This window comes from Pinus tabuliformis, chromosome Q (assembly GCF_031772625.1).
Source record: "Pinus tabuliformis cultivar Carrire ecotype Pingquan chromosome Q, CPIR1, whole genome shotgun sequence".
Taxonomy (NCBI): Eukaryota; Viridiplantae; Streptophyta; class Pinopsida; order Pinales; family Pinaceae; genus Pinus; species Pinus tabuliformis.
In genome coordinates, this window is record NC_142296.1 from 1,157,465,488 (window position 1) to 1,157,479,547 (window position 14,060).

The window sequence follows — 14,060 nt, forward strand, 5'->3', positions numbered from 1 at the left end:
TGAAAGAGGCCCAACATTGGAAGTTGGATCAGGAAATGTAACCTAGGAGGGGTGAAATCCTTTAACATTTTGGTATCTTGTGTTTCTGTATATGGTATATTTGTCTTTGTTTTTATGTTGTTAACTGAGTTTTAAAACCATTATTTTATGTGCTTTAGCAAAGTGATCCATTTCCTAAAATAAATAAATAAAAATTACTTCAAATTTTCCTATCGCCTTCAAATTTGTATAACACATCAGTTTGGTATCAAATTCAAGATTTATTTGAAGGTTTGATTGTTTTTGCAAGTTTTTTCTGATGCTTACAAGATTGAAGCTCTAAAGAGGAGAAGGAGAACTTGTGGAACCAAGGTCTCAAATTGTTTCAAGGAGAACAGACATATCTCAAGCTTCACTGGTCATGGCACATGAAGAAGGTCATGAAGGGAAGTCTGAAGATGAGATAACTTTAAGAAAAGATTTCTTTGAAATATCTGCAATGGTAAAATTTCTTTATGAGGAGATGAACTCAAGGTTGCAAGGAGAGAGCTCAAAACCTCCAAAAGGAAATGGAGGAAATGGAGATAAACCTCCAAAAGGGAATGGAGGGGATGGTAACAAGCCACCACCTTCACCTCTATCCTCATCCTCATCCTCATCTTCTTCTACTTCTATCCGTTCACAAACACCTCCACATTCTCCAAAGGGACATGGCAAAACTCCTTTGTTAAAGCTTTACAGAAATTTTCAATTGCCTATATATGATGGAGAGGTAAATACTTAGAAATTAGATAATTGGGTTCGTCAAATTGAAGTGTATTGCAGGATACAAAGAATCAAAGATGATGCGACCAAAGTCCAGCTTGCTTCTCTTAGGTTGGAAAGTTCAGCGCTCATTTGGTAAGAAGCCAAAACTCAAGAGGACATGAAGAAAAATGGTAAGGTTTTATCCTCTTGGAATGATTTTGTTCTTGCAATAAGAAGACAATTTTATCCATTAGCATACATGCAAAAATCTATAATGGATTGGCAAAACTTTAGACAAGCTAAGGGTCAAAGCGTGCAAAGCTATACTCAAGAATTTAGGAAAAAAGCTTTGATTTTGGGTATAGATTTATCCTCTCAAGACACTCTACTGAAATACATTGGAGGTTTACATAGTTATTTGAGACACATAACTCTCATGTTTAACCCTACAAAACTAGATGAAGTTTGTGTACATGCAACTCATTTAGAAGCAAGAGGGAAGCATGTTTCTGAAGAAACTAGTGAGAAGCCATTTAAGTATGGGAAAAAGGAAAGGGGAAGTTTGAAGGAAAGTATAAAAAGAATGCTTCAATCAAGAAGGAGGGATAAAAACTTGGATGTAAACATTTTTCAAAAGAATGTCATGATGAATACCACTGTTCGAAACTCCATCCTGATATGAGACCCAAAAAGTTTAATTGATGGATTTGATTGGTTGTTGGAATTTTTAAGTGGACCAATGGATGGGTGCCACATGGCCCAATCATGGGATGACACATGACACCCAAATATTGTCCAAAATTTTGGTTAAGGGTTGAACTAGCCTCCACAGGATTCGAACAGGTGATCTCATGCACACAAGTCAAGCGGCTTACCAATAGGTCGCATGGTGGTACTTAATAGTCATAGTGGCGAATACGTATTTAAATTTTTGGCGATGTAATGTATGGGGAAGGGGTCGAGGCTAATACCCTAGCCCCTGGTCACTACATAACCCACGAGACTACAAGCGGAGTGACCAAGGGCTCGGGGCTTAGCCCCAGCCCAAGGTCTAACCATATGATGTGACCAAAGGTGGATCAAAGCAGAGCACTGACGGTTTGGGAGCTAGGTTGAACCCTAGCTCCAAGTCCCATGAATCACCAAAAGACCGAGACCGGAGCGGAAGGCACTAAGGGTGGTGCGACAATCATGAGGGTTAAGGTTAAGCCCAGCCCCAGGGCATGTGGGGTCACACAGGACCGTGGGCGCGAGAAGAGGGATCCAAAGTGATAGGTGTGTGGATTTGGGGGCTAGCCCCGAGTTTTGTGATGTCGCGGAACCATATGCCAACAGTTTGGGGGCTAAGTCAGTGAGGGCGGGTAGTTAGCCCCGGCCCTCAGCCACATGGCTCCATGTGGCTAGATTTTTCCACCCAAGGGTCATTGGGCATTTAAAACATGTGATATTTTGCACCCGAATCAGTAGAAATCCCACCGGTGCCAGGCGAAATTGGTGCTTGACAACCTCCTAAACTACAAAATTCATAGGATAGTTAGACAGAGGAACCAATTTGTAGAGCAGATAGTAGAAAAACTTCTTTAGAGCATAACTTCTTTAGTTTTTGGTCAAATTGAGCCCAACAAGAAACTAGCTTGGGGTTTTTTACTGGTCTAGATCCATTGGAGAGATCATTTTTATATTCTGAGCATTGTAAATCCATGTAAACACAAATTTGAGCACTTAATGAAAGATGTCCAACATTGGAAGTTGGACCAAGAGATGTAGCCCACAAGGGGTGAACTCCTTTATCATTTTGTTGTCTTTTGATTCTGTATATGTTATATTTGTCTCTGTTTTTATGTTGTTAGCTGAGTTTACCATTAATTTATGTGCCTTTGCAAAGTTATCCATTACCTAAAAGACATAAAAATTTAGTTGCAAATTTTCCTATCACCTTCAAGTTTGTATGAGGGATCCCCCTCTAGTTCAAGGGACAACTTGGACTTGAATTCGGTTGAGTTGGTTTCTCGGCACAGTTTCTCAACCAATAGACTGCCTTCGGAAAAAAGATACAATTGGTAGCATGTCCCTTTGACAAAAGGAAAACAAGCAAGTGAAATAGAAATAATGGAAGAAATGAGAGCAAAGAATTGTGGTCTCCAAACTCATCATTCAACATCATTTTGTGATAAATTCCTCCTCTTAATGTAGACCCATGGTTACCCTTTAAATAGGAAAATATAGAACTCTTTGAGCGGTTCATGTGTAAACTGTGTTCCTCCATAGGCTAGGTTCCACATGTTATATGAACATTTAAGGCAATTTAATGAATAGAAAGTGCCTGGAGATAATTCTACTTTGATTTGTACTCACCTCAAGCTAATTATTAGGCATCTATGAATTTCATATGTTGTGGAAAACAAAATTTATTGGTATCATAGGGGTTGCACAAATCTCTAAGGATTTTACACATGATCAATGTTAGTGATACGTGAGCAGGTTATGTGGATTTAAAAGTATTTAACTCGGAGTTTAACCCTACTCAATTAGGTATAATATTGATATATTAATATATTATGATACATTATGTGACTTATATATGAGTTGGTAATGTTCTTGATATAATCACATAAATATTATAGGTGAAAAAATTAAGGTGATAATAGTGCTAAGGCATTGTAGCACAACTAGAATGTCTATATATGCATGAATAGAACTCAGAGAGAGTTGAATGTGTGGATCATGTGCTTTGAGAATCATGCATTTTAATTATGATTCAAGATTAATAAGAGTTCCCTAAAGTTGGAAATTTATGCCTAGCAAGCATAAATATATTTGCAGACCATTTTGAATTATAGAGAGAATAGGACATGTTGCATATAGTCTTGCATCAGCCCCAAATGTTAAGGTTACAATATTTTCATGCTATTTTTCTTAATAAATATGTACACAATCCTAACCATGTGCTTCTTTGTTCCATGATATGTATGATTCTACATCATAATTCCAAATCGAACTTATATGCATCAATATTGCAAAACTAAGCAATTGCATTAGCCAAGGCCAAATGGAAAAATTATAAGAAAATAAAGCAAATTGAGAAATGGAGAATGACATGAGTGAAAAGTACCCTTTTTTATTAGGATTTGAATGCATAGTGAGGTTAATGATTTCCCAATGGACAAGGAGAATATAATACTATTTTTAATGTTTATCTTGCAACATGACCATGGAATAAATATTATGTAATATTATCCTAGGTAAATCATGTAAATAATAATAATGGCATATTGTGTCATAACTATTTTGCATAAAGGACTATGCGTTGATGTAAAGCTCTTAGCGAGAGATCAAGGACAAGATCACATTAGAGAATTTATTAGTTCCCTTTATGATAATTAGTTTTCCCTAAGTTTATAATTAGGTTATAATATAAACCTAATGTATTAATATAAAAATAAAAAATGATTTCTTAGAAGTAAAAGGAGATGTTGTGATATAACAAGTGATCCTCACTAAGATGTCAACATGTGACATGAGAAAGAAAATTGTGGAGGAATATTGAACTCTGCAAAATGCCTAAACATCACCCTCCTATTACATAGGCATCCATTTAAAACTTTGAAGAGGTTTTGTATTTTTTATTTGCTTTCATTTTTCTCATTCTCACTCACATACAACTCTCCCCACCTAAAGTCATTAAAGGAGGTTTTTTTATTGTATGTTGTATAGAGGTTAAATTTTCAAGATGAGGCTTATATACTTGAAGCTAAAGTGTATCTATGAATATGAATGATAAGTAAATGTTTGTTAAGTTTAGTTGATATATTTCTCTCATAGAGAGAAAATTAAAAGTGTATGATATTGAGGTTGACAACTACTTTTACTAAGGATTAATGAAGAATTTTTTGTTTAGTTGGTGCTAGTAAGGAATAGAGTTTTATCTAGTTAGTGTTAGCAAAGAGGTCTTGATCTAGTTTGTGCTAGCAAGGCTACTCAACCATCTATTGCATTAGTAATTTTGCTAAGGTCATGTGTTGTTATGTTTCTCACTCTTTGTAGTTGGCATTAACAAAGGTTTCAACTATTGTTTTCCCATCTCTGTGTTGTTACATCCGTTATGTTCATAACCATTTATTTTTTAATCTTATTAATAGTTGGCTAAGCTAAATATTTCAACCTACCTTCTACTTTTTAGACAAAATATAGTTTCTTAAGTGGCTTGCTTAGGAGACTGAAAACAATATACTAGCATTTGATTAAATCAATGATTGAAATGCAATGGTGTAAAAAACTAAACTAACACAACAATATGTATAGACAATCTTATGTTGCACTCTAATTATTATGGCATGTGCACACATCTTTATAAATTCCCATAAAGAAATAGTGTAATGTGTCACCATAACTATAGTAGATAACAAAACATGATTTTACCCATGGACCATAGAGTCGAAACAAAACATTTTTATAATCCTCAAATGAATGTCATTATGAACATGAAATTGATGGATCAAATGTCATTCCCAGATTGTGTGTAGGTACTTATGATAATTGCATTTGATGCAAAGAAGTCCACATATTCCCTAACCATTTGCAGCAACACCAATCAAACAACCAATAACCTTCCACTTCTCCATATAAATCCTAGATTAGAATCTGCACTAGAAACCTAGGCACTCTTAACCCGATACAGATAAGAGATTCACTCAATGAACTTGTGTCATAGCACATTCATTCATGGGATATTAAAGAATACCCTAATTTTAGTAGATGTTAAAAAATACCCCTAAAAGTCCTTTTGTCAACTCTCGTTTCCAATACATACTTACAATTTTTTTAAATCCCTATTTTTACCAAATATCCTAGGCATCCATTTTTTCCATGGTATTTTTAATACCCCTTTTCTATTTATACCCTAGGATGAATAATTACTAATATAATTGTATATTTCTAATATTGTTCATCTATATATTAACGATGTAGATGTCCTTTATCATTATAAACTATTATTTAAATGGCATATGTTATTGATATATCATCATTATTATTCTAAAACGTGATACCCCGCCTTACTTTATAATATAAATCAAACATAAATATATTTTATTAAGTTACATTAATTATAACTAATGTCATTAATCGTGTGCTTATATTTTGAAAGACTTATATATTAATGATATTAAAAAAGAAAATAAAATCCAAGATTAGGGTTAAAGAGGTTATGAGATGTTTGATTATAAATGTAAAGTAGTGCGTAAAAATTATACAAAACTATAAACTCACAAGGAGAGTTGTAATTACGTTTTAAACAATAATTAAACAAATCTTCTTTTTTTTTTTTGTAAGCTGGGGTGGGACTCTCCGATTTACATGTCCATTATGTACCCCTCTACGGGGGAGGGGTAGCCCAAGATTTGAACCCAAGACTTCTGGTTCGGTGAGACTTCATTTCCACAAACCTTTAATTGCACGTTCTAATCAATAATATTTACTTTATACCTCTTTTAACAAATCAATTATTTCAAACTTAATTAAAAATATATTAAATAGGATTTATAATCTTAAACAAATTAAATTAACAGAAAATATTAGCACATTGTTAACTACTGATTCCAGATAGTGTGGGGTGGACCCTAACACAATAATTAAGTACAAACCATGGGCAAAACTAAGGTCATTTCACCCACAAAATGAATGTGATTGGGCCATGCATATAAAAAATGGTTTTACCTTTTCACCCCCATTTATTATGTTAAAACTCAAGCAAGTTACCGTGTCGAAATAGCTTATAGCCATAAATCATTTCAAACTTGATTAAAAACATATTAAATATGATTTATAGTCTTAAACAAGTTAAATTAACCATACACATTAACACAATATCAATTATTAATTCAATTCAATGGGTTATGGACTCTAAAACAATAAATAAGCAGAAACCATGGGCAAAACTAGGTGGTTTTTCCCCACACTTAAAGTGGTTTGACCTTCGTTCTAATGTTATGAAACCAGCTCACAAAAAGATAGAAAAGATAGATCAACGCCTTAGAATTTAGCCTCTTCGAGGGGTCAACCTCCTTTACATTACATAAATGAACAATTCTTGGATGATTCAAATGACAAAACCTCCTTTCTATATATAGGAGTCTAAGGAGTCATAATATAACCCAGCCGACCTAACAATAATAATATAAAGCCACAAAAATAACATTAGAATGATTCTATGGGGCACAGTAATAACAATATGGGGACAATAGGGGCACAACAATATTAATAAGGGATACAACTACAATAGTAATGGGGTAATCACTAGTATTATAGGGATCTAACATGCCCCTCTCCTTCAAAAAAGTGTTGTCCTCAATGCTTCAGTAGTTTTGGATGCTTCTGTATAAAATTTTCATCCTCCCATGTGGAATCTTCAGCGGATAAGTTCTTCCACTTGATAAGATACTCTGAAATTGATCGATTTCGTAGCTGTCGAGTTCTTGTTTCTGTGACTGCTTCCAGTTCCAATATAATTTTTCCTTCCTCATCAAGTTCTGGCAATATTGTTTGAACTGGGAGCTTGTCGCCTATAACCTTCTTTAAACATGAAACATGGAAAACTGGGTGCAATCAAGAAGTTGCAGAAAGCTCCAATTTGTAATCCATAGTCCCAATCTTTTGCAACACCTTGTACGAACCATAATACTTTGGTGATAATTTATTATCCTTCTTAGCTTGCTTGAGGGACATTTGCTTATATGGTTGTAGCTGTAGGAATACCCAATCACCTACATCAAAACTTCTTTCGTTGCAATGTTGATCTGCCTGTCGTTTCATTCTATTATGTGCCAACACGAGGTTATCCTTTAAGAGTTGGAGGGCTTGTTGTTGATGTTCGATGTGATGTTCCACTGCTTGAACCTTAGAATTTTCTATTAAATATGATGTGATGGATGGTTGCTGATATCCATAAAGTGCCATAAATGGGGTCATTTTTGTTGCTGTATGGAAGGAAGTGTTATACCACCATTCAGCCAGAGGCAACCATTTGACCCATTGTGTCTGTTTATAAGATACAAAGCAACGAAGATATCCTTCCAAACATTTGTTTACTATCTCAGTTTGCCCATCAGATTGAGGATGATAAGATGAGCTATGAGCTAACTGAGTACCAAGACAAGAAAATAATTTTGTCCAAAAATTTCCAGTGAAAATGGGATCTCTGTCACTTACAATAATCTTTGGGCTTCCATGTAGCTTTTGTGTTGTTTCCATAAATGCAGTAGAAACTGTACTGGCTTTAAATGGATGTGATAATGCACAAAAGTGTGCATACTTGGTAAGTTTTTCAACTACCACCATGATGACAGTCTTTCCCTCAGACTTCGGTAAACCTGTGATAAAATCCATTGAAACCTCCTCCCAACGTTGGCTTGGAATGGATAAAGGTTGTAATAGACCCGGTGTGTTAATTGTTTCAACTTTATTTTGTTGGCAAACCAAACATTCTGCCACAAACTTTTGAATATCCAATTTAAGGCCATCCCAAAAAAATTCCTTCTTAACCCTATGGTAAGTTTTTAAAAATCCTGAGTGCCCTCCTAAGGGAGAAGTGTGCAATTCCATAAGAATCTTTTGTTTCAGTTGGGAATTCTTACAGAGGTATAAGCGATCTTTGTACCATAACGAATCATTTTGCCAGCTAAATGTATCAGATGTACTGGAATCTTGTTGTAACTTTCGAATAAGTGCCCACACTTCTTCATCATTCTTCCATTCATCCCTTGCTTCGTTTATCCAATCTGGTTGGATAATAGAAATGGTGCACAACAATGCTTCCACATCCTCATCCTTTCTTGAGAGTGCATCTGCCACCACATTTTTCTTCCCTTTTTTGTGGATGATTTCAAAGTCATAACTCAACATCTTTGTGACCCACTTTTTTTGCTCTTCAGAGGATAATCTTTGTTCTAAAAAGTGTTTAAGGCTATCATGATCCGTTTTTACCTTGAAGTGTCTTCCCATTAGGTAGGGTCGCCATTTCTTAAGTGCATGGAGTATTGCCAACATTTCCTTCTCATAAATAGCTTTGAGTAAAAACTTTCCCTTGATTGGATGACTTTCAAAAGCAATGGGTCTTTCATCTTGCATTAAAACAGCACCAATTCCATTTCCTGAAGCATCATATTCCACAATAAATATTTTTGTGAAGTCCGGTGTAGCTAAGACCGGTGCTTGGCACATTGCCTCTTTAAGATGTTCGAAGGCCTTTGTTGCTTCTGGAGTCCATGAAAATGCATCTTTCTTCAATAATGTTGTTAGAGGTGTTACTATTCTCCCGTAATTCTTAACAAACTTTCGATAATACCCTGTCAACCCGAGAAATCCTCGCAGATGCTTTATGGATGTGGGGATTTTCCATTCCTTAATGGCTTTAATTTTGCTAGGGTCTACCTTAACTCCTTCATGAGATACAATATGACCCAGATATTCCACCTCTTGCACTCCAAAGAAGCATTTGGATCTTTTTGCATATGCTTGTTTCTCCTCCAATAGTTGTAGCACCCTGTCAACATGTTCAACATGATCCTTCCAAGACTTGTTGTAGATTAGTATATCATCAAAAAATACTAACACAAATTTTCTAAGGAAGGGTTTAAAAATGGAATTCATCAAACCTTGAAATGTAGAAGGTGCATTGGTAAGGCAAAAGGCATGACCAAAAATTCATAATGACCCTCATGAGTTCTAAATGTTGTTTTCGGAATGTCTTCAGTCTTCACTCTGATTTGATGATATCCTGAACGAAGATCCAACTTGGTGAAGTAAATTGATCCATGCAATTCATCCAGTAATTCATCAATGACAAGAATGGGAAACTTATCTTTAATATTGAGCTTGTTGGGCTCCCTATAATTTGGACACATGCGCCATGATCCATCCTTCTTATGCACCAATATCACTGGAGCAGAGAAAGAAATTTGACTAGGTTGAATTATACCCGCCTCTAGCATTTCTGCAACCATACGATCAATTTCACTCTTTTGGGCATAAGGATATCTGTACGGCCTGATGTTTGGAGGAACACTTCCTGGAATCAGATGAATAGCATGATCATGATCACGAATAGGTGGGAGAACTTTGGGAGTCTCAAATACCTTGGAATGATTGTCCAAGACTTTTTGGAGATCTGGAGAAATAGATGATTCCAATGTGGAAACATCTAGCGAACATAATTATGCAATTACACCTCTTTGTTCCTTTTTTAGAAGCTTTGTCATACCATTAGAGCTGATTATATTTCCCAGTTTCCCTGCAATACCCCTTAATTCAACTTCCTTTCCTTCCACGGAAAATTTCATGAAAATTTCTTGAAATTAAAAGCTATTGTACCCAAGGATTGTAGCCATTGGACTCCTAGTACAACATTGGCACCTCCCATTGGAATGGAAAGCATCGGGCTATTCAATACATATTCTCCCGTGGATAACTTGATATTATGGCACTTTCCAGAGCAATTTATCGTTCCTCCATTTGCAACCATCACTTGACACTCTGGTGCTGGATATAGGAAGCAATTCAATTCTTTTGCTATCTTACAATGAATAAAATTGTGGGTAATTCCTGAATCAATCAACACTATTACCTTTTTTTTCTTGATTTGTCCTTCTATCTTGATGGTTTGAGGAGTGGTAATTCCAACCAATGCATTACAAGATATGGTCAGATTCGTTTCTTCTTTATCTAGGTTTTGTTCCTGGAGTATATCCTTTTCTTTTGACCTTTCTTGCTCCTTTTCTTCTTCCTCTTCACAATCGATGTAGAATAATTTCTTCTCAGCACACTTATGACCTTTAGTGTATTTGCTATCAGGACTGTAACAAAGCCCTTTTGCTCTTTTTTCTTCCAATTGTTGTGGTGTCAACCTTATAGGTTGTGGAAGACTAGGGGTAGCAACACTTCCATCTTTATAGTTGTGAGTGGTATGCTTCCTGGTTGCCATAATTTTGCTTTCCATTTTTCTTGCTAACCTGAATGCCTTCTCTAATGAATCAGGTTCCCAAAGGTGAACATCATGTTGGATATTATCCTTTAAAGTCCCTATGAACACATCAATCCTATGCTCCTCTGGAATATCTTTTACCCTTATGTTCAATTTTTGGAACTCCTCAATGTGCTCCATTATTGAACCCTTTTGTTTGAGACTTATCAATTCGCTAAAAAAAGTGTTGCTTTTTGTATCCTCATAATGTGCTGTCAATTCTTCCGTAAAAATTGCCCAAGTGATAATTTGTTTACGAGAGCAAAGCCATTGATACCATACAAACTGATTGGTTCCAAATATAAAGTTGCAATACGTACCTTTTGTGTGTTTTGCACATTATTGAGATCAAAAAATTGCTCCATTTGTAATATCCATGTTGCGGGATCCTCGCCATCAAACTTCCTCATATCGATTTTTGGAATATGGTGGGTCTTCGGTCCAACATTAGAGTCTATGAAATCATGATTAACATTTCTTTTGTTCTCATCATGAGTTTCCTTTACTACCCTTTCACCATTAGTAAGCATTTCTTGTAGAAACTTTGTCAAATCTGTCTTCAAATCTTCCATGCCTATCTTCAAATCTATCTTCAAATTGTCCATCTTAGCTTCCATTCCATTCATCTTAGCTTCCACGCCCTTTATCTTAGATTCCACGCCATTTATCTTAGATTCCATGCCATTTATCTTAGCTTCTGTTAGCTTTTGTGAGAGTGACATTTGTTGCACTTGGTCTTGTAATTTTGATATATCATGTAGCATTTCTTCCTCTTCTTCATGAGTCATGCTAGCGCTTTTGTAGAAATTTTGAATAATATGACACTTATTCACAGAGATTATCCCGATTATACACTATTGTGGAATACATGCATAATACATAACCTCCTCTACGTTGATCATCAATTTAGCAGCATTAAAAACAATGAAACATCAATCGCATGCACACATTAACACAGTATGTAACCCGGGAAAAGCATACAGCTGAAAACCCCACACTATTTTTATATTATAATGATTGAGAACACGTAACAATACATAGTACAATACTCCTCACAAGTATCCAGCACTATCTCCACCTGTTACACACAAAACTAGCTCGGATCTGAACAAGTCACAGGTTCAAATCTCAGCTGCTTTGCCTGCCTCTATTGCACAATTCTTAGTGAAAATCACGTGAGCACAAGCTACAATTGCTTTGATATTGGCCCACACTGCACAATCCTCATTGGCATTACTCAAAACCATGCATGTGCAAATCTCATGCACAACTGATAGTCACAACTCACCCTTTCACTTACCTCTAACACTTGTCTCTGTTGAACTGTCCATGCACTGAGTTAATTGATGTATTCTTTAGTTTCTTTATGAGTTAATTAACAATCAATTCACACAACTCATCACTAGTGTATTCTTTAGTTAGACTAAATACAACTAGTTCAACTAAGTCAAACTGAACACAACTCCATCAACTCCACATCCAACTCCACAGAACTCACATGCATGAGTTCTAACTGAAGTCCTCCATGCAATAGCTCAACTAACACATAAGAAACCACATGATTCCTTCTGTCAGCTGCATGTGCCACATCCGTAGCTCGAACTGAAGTGCTCCAAGAGAATAAGATAATGTTTAGAGTCCAAATATTACTAAGGGCTAATAATATTTGATTGTTTCTATTTTTAGCCTGGCGGTCTAAAAATAGACTTTGATCACTCCGTTGTGAACCAAAAATAGAAGTCCATCTATTTTTACCAACATGACCAATCATCCACAAATAACATACTGCAACTCATAGACCATGATCCATATGTCTAAAAATAGACTTTGCGCCAAAAATAGCCAGCGGGCCCACTTAGTGAAGGCGACTCCTTTTCACTAAGCTCCATCATCTTGTTGCATTTTCAACAGCTTTCAGGTTGCTTACTAGGTGTTTGCATTTTCTTTCCTCGGGGCATCAATTACCGATAATAATGCTCTACTATGCCCTTTGAATTCTTCAAAATAATTTTTCAAACCAAGCTTAAGAAAAAAAAATTAAAAATCTACACACCTTTTTTCACTTTGTAGGAGTTCGATATTGCCTCTAATGTATCTCTGTAATTTTGGATCATCCAATTCTGAAATTGCTACCTGCAATAGTCCTCTGTATCCTCTTTCCAATGCCACCAGTCTGATCCAAATTGGATTCTCCAAGGAAGAGTTATGTCAAATCTCCCACAGTGACCTGATTATAGACTAGTTCAGTAGAGCGAACTTGTACAACGTTCCACGAGTCACCGTTTCGACCTTTTTCTCTGAAAATATATACAAGAAACTACAATTCGTCCTCTTTTTGTACCTTCTTACAAAATTTCAATCTGATGCTCAGAGAGAAAGTTATGACGATTTTCCCCAGGTCACCTGTTTGGAATGTAATTCAGGAGTCTGCAAAAAGACCAACTTCCTCAGATCATATCTCCGCAAATATAGTGTGAAAAGCTTTGAAATTCGGACCCGAGGTTCAGTGCGATTTCTTCTCAAATGGGTTTTTTTAGCTTCTGAAATGTCGCAAAAAAAAAAAAAAAATTATAGCGAAAATGCCACGATCACCTATTTGGAGCAGTGAAACCCTAGAATCCAAAGCTCTAATACCAAATGTTATGAAACCAGCTCACAAAAAGATAGAAAAGATAGATCAATGCCTTAGAATTTAGCCTCTTCGAGGGGGCAACCTCCTTTACATTACATAAATGAACAATTCTTGGATGATTCAAATGACAAAACCTCCTTTCTATATATAGGAGTCTAAGGAGTCACAATATAACCCAGCCGACCTAACAATAATAATATAAAGCCACAAAAATAACAATAAAGGGATTCTATGGGGCACAGTAATAACAATATGGGGACAATAAGGGCACAACAATATTAATAAGGGATACAACTACAATATTAATGGGGTAATCACTAGTATTATAGGGACCTAACATCTAATATGGGTGAAATTAATCTAATCGGCCCATACACATAAAAGATGGTTATAAATTTTCACCCCCATTCATTGCATTAAAACTAGAGTAAGTTATTGTCTTGAAATAGCTTATAGTCATAGATCACGATGAGGTGTTAATGTTATAGTTAGTGACATCACTAATGATGTCATCATTTTGTCATGCTAACTTGGAGTGCCACATCAATTGTCATTGCTATGTTAGCAGTATCCCTTCGTCCAGGCATGTGTGGCTCCATTATGGCCGCTTACATGATCCACTAAATCTCATGCTTCATTATACACCCACACCAATAGCAGAAAACTGCTTTTAGAAAACTACTCGTA